Raw genomic sequence first — 18,120 nt, 5'->3', positions numbered from 1 at the left:
GACACGGTGAAACCCCATCTCTACTAATGGTACAAAAAATTGGCTGGGCATGCTGATGGGTGCCTGTAGTCCCAGTTGCTCGGGTGGCTGAGGCAGGAGAATAGTGTGAACCTGGGAGGTGGAGCTTGCAGTGAGCCGAGATCGTGCCACTGCACTCCAGCCTGGGGACGGAGCAAGATGCCATCTCAAAACAAACAAACAAACAAACAAAAAAACAAAAAAAAAGAAATCAAGATAATATTTTAGAAATTATACTTTGAAAGAGCTTCATCTGTATTCTGGTTCCACTGATGACTGCTAGGCAGCACCAGAAATGCAGATGAGCATTTTTTCAAGGCTTTTTCTGAGCTAGAGAGTTGGGGGGTGGGACCAGGGAAAGTTAAAATGTCACAAAGTTGACTTTTCTTAGAGCCATCCAGTCATTTTTCTTGAGTAAACTCTCCCCAGGTCACTGGAAGCTTTTAATTCATTTTTTAAAAATTTCTACATCCACTTCAATCACATAAAAGCTTTTGATTCATTCCTGGAGATCTGCAAAAGGTAATTCTGACCATTTAAATAAAATTTTCATCGCTTTTATGGAAGGGTGAATTTTTGAGGGTCCTTGCGCTGCCATTTTTGCTGATGTTACCACCATCAAGATTTTCTTGAGCAGGGGTCTGCAAACCTTTCCTAGAAGGTACCGATTGTAAATACTTTAGAGATTGTGCTTCAGATTGTATTTGTCACGGCTACTCAACACTGCCATTGTAGTACAAAAATAGCCATTATAAGTATATAAATAAATGGCTGTGTTTCAATAAAACATTATGTATAGAAAAGTCACAGACTGGATTTGGCCCAAGGATCATATGTTGCCAACCCCTCTTTTTGAAGATAAAAAACAACCTTAGAATCCCAGACCACACTGCTCTTTAGTCATCTTCTTTCTATTCTCATGGAGGTTGTTTTTCTTCCAACTGAGATATACTAAGATGTTTAAACATTTAAGACATATTTAATTCTGCATTTTTACTATAATTCAGAAAATTTGTTTTTGTTGCTTTCAATTTATAGCTACATTTTCCTCCTGAATTCACATTATTATTGCAACCAGAGAACCAAATCAGAATAAACTGATTCATTATCATCCAGAATATGGGATATGTATTAGATTCCAAAGGAAGTAAAACAAGTTTAAAATATAAAAAGTTTCAATTAACTTTATTTTTGTAGCATGTAGAACACTGTCTTACTTATATAAACTATCCAGTGGTTAAAAAAAGGTGCTGATCAGGAAATGGAGAGTGAATGGGAACATTAATGGGAATATGTAGAAAGAAATCTTACACTAAATAAAACCTCCAATAGAAGTTTTGATTGGAGACCATAGAGGCCATGTATCTTTTGAGTGAAAGAGAAAACTATTGGGGTTAAAAAGAATACAGTTAATTTCCATATCACTGATATATAGTAGATTATCAAAAAAGGTAACGCATAGTGAAAACCAAATTCTAATAGAATCCCAGTGAACTGTAAGGTAGGGGGTATCTTATATCTAGGTAGGTAGTTGCTTACCAGGTATATTTTGATGACTATTAAGAAGAGCCTGTAGATTTCCTTCTACTTCAGCTCTTCCTGTGATTTGATAAATACTTATTTCACAGGCCTTTTCCTGATGAGTAAAATAATGCAATATATGTGTAATTTTTTGCTGTCTATAATCATCTTCTTCCTGATTCCTAGTTTGATTTAGACTTCCAAGAAGTTAGAATGTACAAGACATTCGGTCCCAGTAGAAAGAAAATGACAAATGTAAGTAATGGTGGAAAAGAGGGAAGTAAAATGACATTAGAGGAAGATTATCCTATTTTGCAGTTTTACTTGTGGTCCTTCTAGTAGTTGAAATTCTTGGTCTCTAAGGTTTGCATTTGCTATCCTTGTCACTATCTTCTCCTCCTCCTCCTCCTCCTCCTCTTCTGAAAGCAAGCAAGCAAGCTAGAAAGCAACAAGGCTATATAGTGTTAGAGCAGCCCTTCCACTGAAAACAACTATAAAAGAAGGATGAATTGTGAGTTTTTGATGGGAGAGCAGAGCTACCAAAGCAGTAAAGATGTGATGAAACAAATTCCCAGAAAGAAGGTAATCCTAGGATTTGAGCTCAATATTTGGCACAACTTATATCCTCAAGGCATTTGCTGATAGAGAAAGCAGGAGCTAGAGATTTCAGCTGAAAACCAGAGCAGAAGGCAGTGGCCAGCATCGGAGCAGAACATTTGCCAGTTTCATAGAACTGGAGAGATGAATATTGAAGATCACAGCTAGACAAAGACTATAAATAATGTAAAATCTTTAATAGTCTTTAACAAATAATGTAAAGACTTTACAAATAATGTAAAATGTTCAAGAAATTAAATGATCAAATAGAACATTTAAACAGGAACTGGAATTTTTATTCCAGTAATTGGATTTTTTATTCAATCCAATAAAAAGAATTGAATAACAAGTCTAGAACTGAAATATGCAGTAACTGAGTATTAAAAATTCAATGGATAAATTTAACAACAGATTAGATGTAGCTGAAATGAGAAAATTAGCAATTTGGAGGATAAATCTAAGAAATATACCAATAGAGAAAGGAAGAGGCAATGTAATGGAAGATAAAAGACCAAAGAGAGAATGAAAAGTCCATCATATGTGTTATTATAATCCTTGAAAAAGAGGAGAGAAACCATAAAAAAGAAAGGAAACTTGTATCTGAAAATCTATATGCTGCTACTATCAAGTTATTTGTTTGTAGGTATATTACTCTTAAGCTTTTAAAGCACTTTATACAAGTTTTATAATACCTTCCAATATTTAAATTTTTAGTATTTTAATGTTAAGTAGATTTTTGTCTTTAACCTGTTCTAATTACTTACAGTAGATTAAAAATAATTGCATAGTGAAAACGTATTGTTTTACATTGAAAAGTCATGGATAATTAAAAAGAATTGCAAATTAAACACTAAAATTATTAAAATGCAAAAGTTTCTTCCTTTTTTATTTTTTTTGCTGAGACAGGGTCTTATTCTGTTGTCCATGCTGGAGGAGTGCGCTGGTTCCATCATGGCTGACTACAGCCTTGACCTCCTGGGTTCAATTGATCCTCCCATCTCAGCCTTGTGAGTAGCTGGAACCACAGGCACAAACCACCATGCCCAGCTAACTTTTGTATTTTTTCATACAGATGGGGTTTTGCTATGTTGTCCAGGTAGGTCTCAAATTCCTGAACTCAAACAATTGTCCCGCCTTAGCCTTCCTAAGTGCTAGGATTACAGGTGTGTGCCACCACACCCGGACATTTTTAAAAAATTAAATTTAGTTCATTTTTTTGCAGAGATGGGGTTCTCACTTTGTTGCCCTGACTTCATGTGGTCCTCCTGCTTCGGCCTCCCAAAGTGTTGGAATTACAGGCATGAGCCACCACTCCAGGCCCATGCAAAAGTTTCTAAATAAAATTTGGCTACATTTTATGCCTGAGTACATAGAGTTTTGTTGCTGCTGTTGTTATCAGTGGTGTGGGGTTAACAATTCACAAAAACTACTACTTATAAAATTATCAACTATATAATTATTGGACAAAATAATATATTTCACTCTATAAATAAACAATTCATTAGAACTTGAAGGAATTTAGAATATGGAAGAGATGCTTCTGCTGAAATAAGGAGAATGTGAAATACCTCCTCACGGAATGCTGTCATTTTCACTTATCATTTCCAAATATTAGGAAAGAAGACTCTGAGTAGATTATAGTCTGATACATAATGGCGTAATGATAGCTGTTAAATAAAGAAACCACATGTAATTATCACATTTTGCATGAGTCAGTTGCTTTTCAGTCTCACTAGAGCTGAAATAAAAGTATTTTAAGTCTCTTTAATTTTCCCATTTTGACCCTGGGATGTACTCATTTGCCCGGCAAGAAAATTTCCCCTAAATGGCTCTAAATGGAGAGAAGAGGGACAAAGGGAAAGCAAATACAAAGATATATAACAAATAGCTTGGATTATACGTGAACTAATTAACAAACCAATGTTCCTTAGAGCTGGCAATCCACTCACAGAACAAGAATTCACATGTGCATTTAACAAATAACACAACCAATTATGTGTAAGTCTGTGCTAGATCCATTTAGACTCACAGAATACAGGCATTCAATGAAATGTGGAAGATATTAGTTCTAATTTCTGTCCAAAGCCTAAATCCTATGGAATATTCCATTCCAATATTTCAAGTGTAATGGGAATCTACTTGAAAGCATCCAGTGATCAGAAACACACTAGCTCACTTTCAGATGGAGTTATTTTCACAAAGCTAGGGACAGTGTGATAATACTTGCCTCCCTGAAATTTTCCAATGTTGGTCTTTGTTTTCTTTCATGAATCTATGCAAAAATTGTATAGTTCCTATATAAAATAGCATACTTTCTGAGATCTGTAAACAGATACCATGATCTTAAGTCTTGTTTTCTCCAGGCTACATATATTTGCTTTTAAAAATTAATATTTATATAATCCAGTTTTTGGGCAGTTCAATATCTGGTTTACTTTATCCTAGATTCATCCAAGTTTGTCAACATCATTTGTAAAACAAAGTGCTGACATTTAAACACAATACTCTGTCCAGTGTTATTTCTCTTTCTCCAACTAGATGATAAGATCCTAAAGGAATTGGAGGAGAGGAGACTCCTTGTAATGAATAGAACTAATGAGAATCTGGAAGATCTTGGTAGTAAGTTAATGAAGGTGTATGTATTTTTCTCTCAATATGAAGAAATAAAAATATCAGAAATTTAAACAAAGAAACTGCTCACTTAGTTTGTTATTAAAATAAGAACACAGTATAATGTGGCATAATTTTGAATGATCTATGGAGAGGAAGAGTAGAAGCTCCATTTGATTAGATTCTAAGAACATTCCCCATCAAAGGAGTATGTTGAACTTCTGAGAAGGAAATCTAATTATAGCATACTATGGCTCTTGAGCAAATTATACTTACATAATTAGTTTTAAAATTAAGTATGTTTTTTGTGGTTTCAATGAGGTTGAAGTGATATTTTTCAATGAAAACTAATTTTTTTTACCTGTGTATAAGCAAACAAGATTTAATGATGGCTGCTTAATGCAAATACCATTTACTGTGGTGATAGACAAGCAAAATTCTATTTGAGAGAAGCTGGGAGGTTGAGGGGGGAGTTGCTGAATTAAAGAAAACAATAGGGTTGTTAGTATCTTAATTTTGCATAATGGGGAACAAAGATATATTATCTGAAGTTAACAGAATAACTGTGAGGTATATCTTTTATTTATCAAACTGGTAAGGCAATAGTTACATAAATTTCTCAATCTATAAATAATATTATAATATATAATATAAATATAATATACACATTAAGTAATATTATATATAATATTTTTATTATAAATATAACAATATTTATAATGTAGGGGCATGTTTCTGATGAAGAGAACTGGGAGCAGACAGGTCTATTATCACAGGACTGTGTATTATTTGTATAGTTTTTGGTATACTTGTAGTACTTTGATAAAATTGTAAAACATTAAATGAAAAATACCTGAATGATTTCAAAACCTAATCAGTTCTGGTTCCAAAATGGCAGTGTAGAAGCAAGCTGGCTTCACTCCCCTGCCCAGAAAACAAAAAGCAAATATATAGTGCTGAGATGATCACTAGCAGTATCCCAGAATCCATCTGTGGGAATGAGACAGTTCCCAGGGCCATGGAGAAGTGGAAAAAATCTAAGCATACAGTAAGAGAATTGGACTTCCATATCCATAACACCCTTTCCTCTCATCTGTCCACCACCAAGGCATGCAGGAAATTTCCCCTTGATTCAGGGTTTCTACACTGGAAAAAGCGAGGTCAAGGTGGATCACCACCTTCCACACCATCTTGGTTCGCTGGCAGGATACCATAGTGACATAGTGAGACCCAGTTTCTTAGACACAGTGAGACCTAATTTCATAGGGCCATAGAGACCCAGTAACATAGTGACAGCGAGTCTCAGTTTCTAAGACAAACAACCCCCACAAAAAACCCCCAAAATATAGAAAATCAACAAAATGAGAAGTTGGTTTTTTTTAAAAGATAAATAAAATTGACAAACCTTTAGCTAGACTAAGAAAAAAAGAGAGAAGACCCAAATAAATAAAACTAGGAACAACAAAAGGAGACAGAACAACTGAGACTACAGAAATATAGAGTCATTAGAGATGATTCTGAATGATATGTGAACTGGAAAAATCTAAAAGAAACGGATAAATTCCTGACCCACCAAGACTGAGCCATGAAGAAATAGAAAACCTTAACAAACCAATAATAAGTAATGAGATTGAAACCGTAATAAAAAGTCTCCTATCAAAGAAAAGGCCAGTACCCGTTGGCTTCACTGCTGAATTCTACCACACATTTAAAGAATAACTAATACCACTTTTACTCAAACTCTTCAAAAAAATTGAAGCGGAGAGAACACTTCCAAACTCATTCTATGAGGTGAACATGAACCTGATATCAAAACCAGACAAGGACATGACAGAAAAAGAAAACTACAGCCCATGTCACTGATGAATGTAGATGTAAACATTCTTAACAAAATACTAGCAAACCAAATTCAAACACACATTAAAAAGATCATTCAACATGACCAAGTGGGATTCATCCTATGGATGTAAGTATGGCTCAACATACGCAAATCAATAAACATGATACTTCACATTAATGGACCCAAGAACAAAACTCATGATCACTTCAATAGATGTCAAAAAAACATTTGATAAAATTCTACATCCTGCCAGGCACAGTGGCTCACACCTGTAATATCAGCATTTTGGGAGGCCGAGGAGGGCAGACTGCTTGAGCCCAGGAGTTCAAGACTAGCCTGGACAGCACAGTGAAACCTTGTCTCTACAAAGAAGACAAAAATTAGCCAAGTGTGGTGGCAAGGGCCTGCAGTCCCAGCTACTTGAGAGGCTGAGGTGGGACGATTGCTTGAGCCCAGGAAGTCGAAGCTGCAGTGAGCTGTGATTGCACTACTGCACTCCAGCCTGGGTGATAGAGTCAGACCCTGTCTAAAAAAAAAAAAAAAAATTATTATTTTTTTTAAAAAGGAAAAGAAAAGGAAAAAGAAAAAATCTATTTATTTTCCATGACAGAAGTCCTCAAAAAAACTGGATATAGAAGGAACATACCTCAAAATAATCAAGGGCATATGTGACAGACCCACAACTGACATACTGAATGGGGAAAAATGGAAAGCCTTTCCTCTAAGATCTGGAACACGATAGGGATGCTTACTTTCACTACTTTAATTCACCATAGTGCTGGAAGTCCTGGCTAGAGCAGTCAGGCAAGAGAAAAAAATCAAGGGCATCCGAATAAAAAAGAAGTCAAATTAGCCTTATTCACAGATGACATGATCTTATATTTAGAAAAAACCAAAAAACTCCATCGAAAAAGTATTAGAACGGGCCGGGCGCGGTGGCTCAAGCCTGTAATCCCAGCACTTTGGGAGGCCGAGACGGGCGGATCACGAGGTCAGGAGATCGAGACCATCCTGGCTAACACAGTGAAACCCCGTCTCTACTAAAAAAATATATATATAAAAAAAAACTAGCTGGGCGAGGTGGCAGGCGCCTGTAGTCCCAGCTACTCGGAAGGCTGAGGCAGGAGAATGGCGTGAACCCGGCAGGCGGAGCTTGCAGTGAGCTGAGATCGGGCCACAGTACTCCAGCCCGGGCGACAGAGCGAGACTCCGCCTCAAAAAAAAAAAAAAAAAAGAAAAAGTATTAGAACTGATAAATGAATTCAGCATAGTTGCAGGATACAAAATCAACAAACAAAACCAGGAGCATTTATATAAGACAACAGTGAGCTATCTGAAAAAGAAAATAAGAAAACAATTCCATTTACAATAGCTATAAAGAATATAAAATACCCAGGAATCAATTTAATCAAGTGAAAGATCTATACAAGAAAAACTATAAAAGAGTGATAAAAAATTGAAGAGGACACAAAAAAGGAAAGATAGTTCATGCTCATGAATTGGAAGAATTAATATTGTTAACATGGTAATACTACCCAAAGCCATTTACAGATTCAATGCAATCTCTATGAAAATATCAAAGACATTCTTCGCAGAAATAGAAAAAAACTCCTAAAATGTACATAGAACTACAAAAGACCCTGAATAACCAAAGCACTCCTGATCAAAAAGAACAAAGCTAGAGGCACCATATTATCTGACTTCAAAATATTCTAGAAAGCTATCATAACAAAAACAGCTTGGTATTGGAATAAAAACAGACATATAGAATAATGGAATAGAACAGAGAATTCAGCTCATTTTCTTTTTCTTTCTTTCCTTTTTTTTTTAAATGAGACAGAGTCTCATTCTGTTGCCGAGGCTGGAGCGCAGTGGGGTGATCTCGGCTCACTACAACCTCCGCCTTGTGGGTTCAAGTGATTATTGTGCCTCAGTCTCCTGAGTAGCTGGGACTACAGGCTTGTAACACCATGCCCGGCTAATTTTTGTATTATTAGTAGACATGGTGTTTCGTCATGTTGGCCAGGCTGGTCTTGGACTCCTAGCCACATGTGATCCATCTGCCTTGGCCTCCCAAAGTGCTGGGATTACAGGTGTGAGACACTGCACCTGGCCTATAATCAACTCATTTTCAACAAAGAAGATACAGTGGGGAAAGGACAGTCTTCTCCACAAATGGTATTGGGAACACTGGGTAGCCATATGCAGAAGAACGAAGGTAGACCCCCATCTCTCACTCTATACAAAAATAAAATCAAAATGGATTGAAGACCTAAATATAAGACCCAAAACTATAAAACTACCAGAAGAAAACTTTGGGGAAATGCTCCAGGATATTGATCCGGGCAAATTTTTTTTTTGTGTAAGACCTCAAAAGCACAGGCAACAAAAGTAAAAATAGACAAATGGGACTACATCAAACTAAAAAGCAGCAAAAGAAACAATCAACAAAGTGAAGAGATAACCCACAGAATGGGGGAAAATATTTGCAAACTATACGTCTGACTAGGGTTAATAACCAAAATACATAAGCAACTAAGAAAAACTCAATAGCAAGAATACAAAATCCAATTAAAAAACAAGAAAAAGATTTGAACAGACATTTCTGAAAAGAAGACATACAAATGACCAATGAGTATATTAAAAATAACCATCATTGATCATTAGAGAAATGCAAATCAAAACCACAGTGAGATATCATCTTAAGGTCGGAGGCAGGACTTGATTCTAGAGGCGGGACTTGGGCACTGGACTAGATTGAGGACTAGCTAAAACCGGGCTGTGGTGGAAGCAGTTTTCTAATCAGATTCACCCACTAATGTGTCATATAAATTTACCATTGCCATGGCAACACCCGGGAGTTACTGCCCCTTTCTATAGCAATGACCGGATGACCCCAAAGTTAGTGCCCCTTCCCTAGAAATGTCTGTGTAAACCACCCCTTAATCTGCATGCAATTAAAATGGGTATAAATATGACTGCAAAACTGCCCTAAACTGCTACTCTCTGCCTAGAAGGTAGCCCTGCCCTGAGGAGCAGTCATGAAGCTGTAATACTGCCTTTTCAATAAAGCTTTCTTCCACCTCCTGCTTGCCCTTGAATTACTTCCTAGGCAAAGTCAAGAACACTCTGGGCTAAGCCCCACTGTGGGGCTCACCTGCCCTGCTGAATCAATCTTACCTCAGTTACAATGTCTTTTATCAAAAGACTAGAAATAACTAGTCTTGAAATAACTGATGCTGGTGAGGATGTGGAGAAAGGGGAACTCTCAAAAGCTGTTGGTGGGAATGTAAATTAGCACAGCCACTATAGAAGACAGTATGGAGCTTCCTCAGAAAAAGAAAAATAGAACTACCATATGGTCCAGTAATTCCCTACTGGAGAGAGAGAGAGAGAGAGAGAGAGAGAGAGAGAGAGATGAAAATCAATATTATTGAAGACATATCTGCACTCCCATGTTTATTGCAGTACTATTCACAACAGCCAAAATATGGAATTAATCTAGATGTCCATCAATGGATAAATGTGGTACATACATACAACAGAATATTATTCAGCTACAAAAAAGAATAAAATCCTGTCGCTTGCAGCAACATGAATGGAACTGGAGGTCATTATGTTAAATGAAATAAGCCAAGCATAGAAAGACAAATGTCTGATATTCTTGCCTGTGGGAGCTAAAAAAAAAGTGAATGTCATGGAGATAAGGTGCTTATCAGAGGCCAGGAAGTGCTTATCAGAGGCCAGGAAGAGTAAAAGGGGGAAGGGAAGTTGATTAATGAGTACAAACATACATTTTGATAGAAGAAATAAGACCTGGTGTTTAGACAGATCAGTAGAATGACTGTAGTTAACAATAATCAATTACACATTTCAAAATAGCTAGAAGAGAATAATTTTAATGTTCTCAGCATAAAGAAAGACAAATATTTAAGGTGATGGATATTCCAATTACCCAGATTTGATCTTTACACATTATATGAATGTATCATATTATTACATATGTCCCCAAAATGTGTATAATCTATTGTGTGTCAATAAAAAAATTGAAAAAACCCTAATCAGGTTATTGGATGAATCTAGGGTAGAGATCAAGTAAGTGTTCTAATTTCTTCATTTCCATTCATGAGCTTACCTTCCACTTTTGAAAACTTACTTTACTCATAGCCAAGAATACGTGATCTTATTCTCCCTGCATGGGCTTGAATATGTTTGAAAAAAGATATCTGGCCATTCATGCAGATGTAATACAGATAAATTACAGAAAATGGAGATGGAATAAACACTATAAATGTTGTTTGGAGAAAAATGTAAAAAACAAAACCAAATCATGAGGCATACATATTGATGGCTGGCAAACAAATACAGAAAACAGAGCAACCCGAAATATATTGATCATAGATGCCGTGGCTCATTGAGTCTGTTGGAGAAACAGGCAGAATTGAAATTCCAAAGAGCCTAGTGAAAAGTGACTCAGCTGCTCACTGTAGAAAAGAATGCGGATCATACAGTACATTGCACAGCAACACCTGGACAGTGACTTCATCAGCCATGCAATATTCTAATTTGCAAAACGATGAGATGAGACAGTGGCAGCAATGGCAGCACAGAGAGATGATCCATTCCACCTCTTCTTTTGGTGACCACATTCCGTATTTAATAAAGAGAATATAAAGCCATAAACCAGCTTCCTTTTCTCTGCAGCTACACCTAAGAGAAAACATGCATATTCAAAGCATACCATGGGCTCTTTTTCTCCCTAGCAGTCTGTATTTAGTCACATTTCAGAACTTCGAGATGATGAATCTCCAGCGTTTGAGAGGGGTGTTGTTTGTTACTAGAATCATGAAATCATTTTGAGGAGCTAAGAGGCAAGGTACTAAGTAGCATTAAAACCTCAAGAACCCAGTATCTCAGTGATTCAAACCTTAAAACCTGAAACGCAGAGACTATGGGTAAGAAATTGCCTTACCCATATGCCTGATCACCACATTCCTCAGATTAAAATACAGTGAGAGTGAAGAGAGTCATATCAGCAAAATGGTGAGTAGACAGCTCCAAGCACACATTTCTCTAAGAAACCTGGAAAAACAAGCAGAAACTGTCAGAACAAACTTTATCAGAACTCTCAAACAATCAAAGATTTGTAACAACTAACTAAATGCTGAACCAAGAGTAAGATGACTTAAAAATGTCCCTTGCATTCAAGGAAATCCCTGTTAGTTGAACACAAGCTAAAGGAACAGAAACTTCAACAACCACACGTGATACAAAAAACAGTCTGCAAAAAAAGGTCAGAAAACTCACTAATTATATGACTGTGATCTTCAATAAACAAGAACATTAAACCCTGGGTAAGGGAGATAATCTGATTTTCAGAGTTACCACATTACAATATTCAGATGTTCAGTTTTACTTTTTAAGTTAAACATTTAGATTTTGCCGGGCGCGGTGGCTCAAGCCTGTAATCCCAGCACTTTGGGAGGCCGAGACGGGCGGATCACGAGGTCAGGAGATCGAGACCATCCTGGCTAACACAGTGAAACCCCGTCTCTACTAAAAAATACAAAAAACTAGCCAGGCGAGGTGGCGGGCGCCTGTAGTCCCCGCGGTTCGGGAGGCTGAGGCAGGAGAATGGCGTCAACCTGGAAGGCAGAGGTTGCAGTGAGCTGAGATCCGGCCACTGCACTCCAGCCTGGGCGACAGAGCCAGACTCCGTCTCAAAAAAAAAAAAAAAAAAAATTTAGATTTTATTTCAGGCTATATAGAACAGTTTTAGGTTTACAGAAAAATTGAGCATGAAGTTCAGGGAATTTTTACATATCCTTTCTCTCTCCCCATAAAGTTTTCCCTATAACTAACATCTTGCTTTAGTGTGGCACATTTATTACAATTGATGAATAAATATTGATACATTATTATTAACTGAAGTCCATATTTACATTATGGTTCAGTCCGTGTTGTATAGTTCTGTGGGTTTTGACAAATGTATAATGGTATGCATCCACTATTACAATATTATAAAAAATAGTTTAAAATTATTTTAAATTGACAAATTCATAATGTATATATTAAATATTTCTGGAATACAATGTGATATTTTGATCTATGTTTACATTGTTGAATGATTCAATCAAATAAATTAATAAATCCATCACCTCATTTGCCAATTTTATGACCAAAACATTTAAAACATACTCTTTCATATCTATAAAAGATATATATTTATCTCATATATTTTTTATATATAACATATAGCTCATATGTGTGTATATATATGATCATATTTGTATGATTTTATATATTTCATAAGAAAGTAAAGGAATAGGCTGGGTGCGGTGGCTCACGCCTGTAATCCCAGCACTTTGGGAGGCCGAGATGGGTGTATCACGAGGTCAGGAGACCGAGACCATCCTGGCTAACACAGTGAAACCCCGTCTCTACTAAAAAATACAAAAAACTAGCCAGGCGAGGTGGCGGGCGCCTGTAGTCCCCGCGGTTCGGGAGGCTGAGGCAGGAGAATGGCGTCAACCTGGAAGGCAGAGGTTGCAGTGAGCTGAGATCCGGCCACTGCACTCCAGCCTGGGCGACAGAGCCAGACTCCGTCTCAAAAAAAAAAAAAAAAAAAAAAAAGAAAGTAAAGGAATAAATAATGGCTACTCCATAGGCAGAGCAGCCAGAAATATTTGATAAACATAGCACTCCAGCCTGGGTGACAGAATGAGACCCCATTTCAACAAAAGCAAAAAACCTGACACCCGAGCGCGGAGTCAGGGCTTCCTGCCACCTCCCCACCAGCTGCAGCGCTTTACCGCCCTGGCCCTGGAGTTGTGGCCCCGGGACAACTTGCCATGCAGAAGGCACATTGCAGGCCCCCAGGTGACCCCCCTGTCCTGCCCCCTGCACAGACTGAAATCCCGCCCTTCTATATTAAATGGGTGAGTGAACACACGGGTATGTTTCTCAGAAAGACTTTACTTCACCGTTTAAAAAAGATGTTTTATTTTATTGGATACGGAAGTCCAGGTTGACTATGTTTTCCTGCAGTACTTTAACAATGTTGCTTCACTGTTTTCTAGCTGACATTATTTTCAACAAGGGATTTACTATCGTCTTTACCTTTTTCCCTCTCTAGTAACATGTGTGTTTCCCCCCCGTCTGGCTGCTTTTAACGTGTTCTCTTTGTTACTGTTCTAGGCAATATAATGATCGTATGTCTTAGGGTAGTTTTCTTCATGTTTCTTGTGCTTGGGCTTTGTTGAACATTTTGGATCTGTGGGTCATAGTTTTCATAATATTTGGAAAAATCTCAGCTATATTTTCCTTAATATTTTTCTTAATCTCCCACCTCCAACCCTCTTTAAAGATTCCAATTACCTGTTATGTGAAATTGGCCCATATCTCACTGATGCGGTTCATTAAAAATATTCTCTTTTCTTTCTGCTTTCTTTCATATAGTTTCATTTGTTATCTTTAAACTCACTAACCCTTTCTTCTTCAATGTTTAATCTGCAGTTAATTTTATCCTGTGTATTTTTTATCTCACACTTTGTAGTTTTTATTTCTAGAAGCTCAATTTGGGTCTTTTTATATCGTCTTTTTTTTTGCTTAAACTTTTGTATGCATGGAATAGTTACAATAACTTTTATTTTTCTCCTCTGCCAATTATAACATCTGTGTCTGTTGTAAATTTTGATTGCTTGATGATTATTCTATGAGTTGTGTTTTTCTGCTTCCTTACATTTTGGTGACTTTTGATTGGATGCCAAACAGTGTGAGTTCTAATGTCTGTTGGATATTAGATATTTTGGTATTCTTATAAATATTTATGGCTCTGTTCTGGGATTCAGCTGAGTAACTTGGAAACAGTTTAAATAGTTTCAGTTCTTGCTTTTAAGATTTTTTAAAAGGCAGAATGAAAGAAGTGCTCAGTCTAGGGTTAATTATTTCTTTCTACTGATGCATGAACTTTCTGTGTACCCTACTCAATGTCTCATGAATCTGGAGGTTTCCATTTTGGCTGGAAGGGGCAGGTACTCTTTTCCATCCTGCGTGAGCTCCAGGCACTGCATCCCATCCTCTCAGGTGGTTCTTTTCCTGGTTTGAGTGGTTTACTCACACATATACTAATTATATTCATCTGAGTGTTAGAGGGAGCCCTTCTGTAGCTCTCCGAATTTGTTCTCTTTGCAATTCTCTGCTTTCTGGTACTCTTTCCCTTCTATTCCAGCCACCTGGGTCTTCCTGGCCTCTCAGCTCTGTCTTCTTCACTGTGGGAGTCCACCAGGCTCCCCCTGGGTTCCTTCTCCTTGCACTGTGGTGGCCTGGAATCTCTTTCAAGGTAGTAATCTGGGGCACTTGTAGGTCTTAACTTCTTTGTTTCCTGTTTCACATGATCATTTATTGCCTGATGTCCAGCATCTGGCAAGCCACTGTGTCATATCTTTTGTTTGGTTTTTGTTTATTTCTGGTGGAAAGGAAGTCTGGTTTCCGTTATACCATCATGGCCAGAGCCTAATGTAAGGGCCAAGGGAAAGCTTCCTCTTTACCCTCTGAAGAGTCACTGAAAAATCATAACAAAGGGCAGAATAATAGTAGAAATGGCATACAAATTTATTAGTGTGCATGTGGGGAAAATTACAGAGTGATTATCGCAACCCTCTAATGGGCTACAGAAACTTATATATCACCTTGAGGTTATAAAAAGAATGGGGCCTCAGAGCATGGCCCAAAACTGGTTATGGTGGTGACATGGTTTGGATTTGTGTCCCTGCCCGAATCTCATGTGGAATTGTAATCCCCAATATTGGAGGAGGGGTCTGGTAGGAGGTGATTGGATCGTGGGGGTGGATTTCCCCCTTGCTGTTCTCGTGGTAGGGAGTGAGTTCTCATGAGATCTGGTTGTTTAAAAGTTTGTAGCACCTCCTGCTTCACTCTCTTACTCCTGCTTTCACCATGTAAGACGTGCCTGCTTCACCTTCGCCTTCTGCCATGATTGTAAGTTTCCTGGGGCCTCCCCAGCCCTGCTTCCTGTACAGTCTGTAGAACCATGAAGCCAATTAAACCTCTTTTCTTATTAAATTACCCAGTCTCAGGTAGTTCTTTATAGCAATGCAAGCACAGACTAACAGAGGTGGTAAAGTAGGTTATAATAACAAGATAGATTATGGGAGGGAGAGAAGAGGAGGCCTGGCTAGCAAAGGTGATTTCGTTATGTAGATGAAACCTCACAGGTATCAGCCCTCAGGAAGAATAGATGGTATGTTTCTTGCAGACCTCTAAGGGTGCCAGACTCTTAGTTTATCTTTCCTCGAGCCAGGCAAGGGAGAGCCTCAGAGGAAGCGTGGCTGCATTAAGGCAGATTCTCTGGCTTTTTTTCTAAATTAAAATTTTTTATAAATAGAGCTGGGGGTTCTTACTATGTTGCTCAGGCTGGTCTCAAACTCCTTGGCTCAAGTGATCCTCCTGCCTCAGCCTCCCAAAGAGTTGAGATTACCAGTGTGAGCCACCACACCTGCCTCAAGGCAGATTCTCTACAGATGCAAATCTCCCTACAAAAGACAGCCTTTTAGCCATGATTATATTATATTTCAAGCCCCTCTGAATAGCCATATATTTTGGGGTGAAATATTTTGGTTTCTTTCATTCAGGAGCCTATTACGCATCTTTGAAACGGTGGTCAGGATTAATTTGAGTTACTGTGTTTTGCTTTGCGATCTACCACTAGGTGGCAATGTTATACAGCTGAGATTCTTTTCAGCAAGGGAACCCTGCAAAGCGTTTCTAGGTTCTTCTAAGAGATACACGGAATTATATATTTGGTCTTGGTTTGGGTATATACCAGTCTGTTTTATTGAGTTCCATTTTATTCCTATATCTGTTATTGTGGAATTTTTACCTCAGTGTAAAATTGGTAGAGATATTTTGCCTAGGCTGGGCGCGGTGGCTCAAGCCTGTAATCCCAGCACTGTGGGAGGCCGAGACGGGCGGATCACGAGGTCAGGAGATTGAGACCATCCTGGCTAACACGGTGAAACCCCGTCTCTACTAAAAAAATACAAAAAACTAGCCGGGCGTAGTGGCGGGCGCCTGTAGTCCCAGCTACTGGGGAGGCTGAGGCAGGAGAATGGCGTAAACCCGGGAGGCGGAGCTTGCAGTGAGCTGAGATCCGGCCACTGCACTCCAGCCTGGGCGACAGAGAGAGACTCCGTCTCAACAAAAAAAAAAAAAAAAAAAAGATATTTTGCCTAAAATAATACATGCTATAGATTGAAATGATTTATGGTATGTTCCTCACTAGGGTCAGTAGTAGATGTGATACACTTGTTAGGGAAACTTTTCACCTATAGGGGATTTAAATATATTTTTGAGGGCAGTCATTGACATTCGTTTGTGTCTGGTTTGTAAGACCAGCCCAGAAAAGAATAAGATATGTCTGCTGCCTCTGGGGGCTTCTGTCCTCGTGAGGAGACACACAGATGGACCACAGGCACAGCCCCAAGCGTGTGTGTGCTCTTCAACTGTCTGGGGGTGTCTAGAAGCTTTCCAGAGGAGGTGACCATTGAGCAGGGTTTAAAAGATGTGTAGAAATTTTCTACTTGAGAAAAGGGCAGATAACAGTTCATTCCTAACAGTGCAGCTATCACAGAGAAAGAGACAGGGACTTAAGCATATCATGAGAAGATGATGACAGTGGCAGGAAATAAAAACAGGGACGTGGCCTCAAAATGCTCGGCACACTCCATGTGCCACACGACCATTTCACATATAAATAGAGTAAGACTGCTAGGGTCCATCTCTGAAGATAATATTACAAATCGAATTTCTTTCATATTTATTAATATAAAGTAAATGCCAATTGGAGATACACTATTTTGCTCCTCACTGGTGGATCATCCTGTGCATATCGGGTAGACAGACCTCCTTGGAGACCCCGCATTAGATGACTCTGGCTGCAGTGGGGAGAGACTACAGGATGCGGGCAGCAGCCAGCACGCAGTGACCAAATACAGGGTTCTTGCCCCTTGGTAAAGAATGGGAGCAGAGATCAGCTAAACTTAGATACATAATTAGGTTCGGCTCAAAAGAACAAAATAAATTTCAACTCAGACACTTGTAAATTAGCAAAACAAATAAACTAAACGTAACAATTATTATTATTTTTGTTTTGAGCCGGAGTCTCACTCTGTCGCCCAGGCTGGAGTGCAGTGGCACAATCTCAGCTCACTGCAAGTTCCGCCTCCCGGGTTCACGCCATTCTCCTGCCTCAGCCTCCCGAGTAGCTGGGACTACAGTGTAAAATTTACTTCAGTGTAAAATTGGTAAAGATATTTTGCCTAAAATAATACATGCTATAGATGGAAACGATTTATGGTATGTTCCTCACTAGGGTCAGTAGTAGATATGATACACTTGTTAGGGAAACTTTTCACCTATAGAGGATTTAAATATATTTTTGAGGGCAGTCATCGACATTCGTTTGTGTCTGGACTACAGGAGCCCGCCACCACACCCGGCTAATTTTTTGTACTTTG

Source organism: Colobus angolensis, unplaced genomic scaffold (genome assembly GCF_000951035.1).
Source record: "Colobus angolensis palliatus isolate OR3802 unplaced genomic scaffold, Cang.pa_1.0 Scaffold248, whole genome shotgun sequence".
Classification (NCBI taxonomy): domain Eukaryota; kingdom Metazoa; phylum Chordata; class Mammalia; order Primates; family Cercopithecidae; genus Colobus; species Colobus angolensis.
This window is presented reverse-complemented; position numbering follows the sequence as displayed.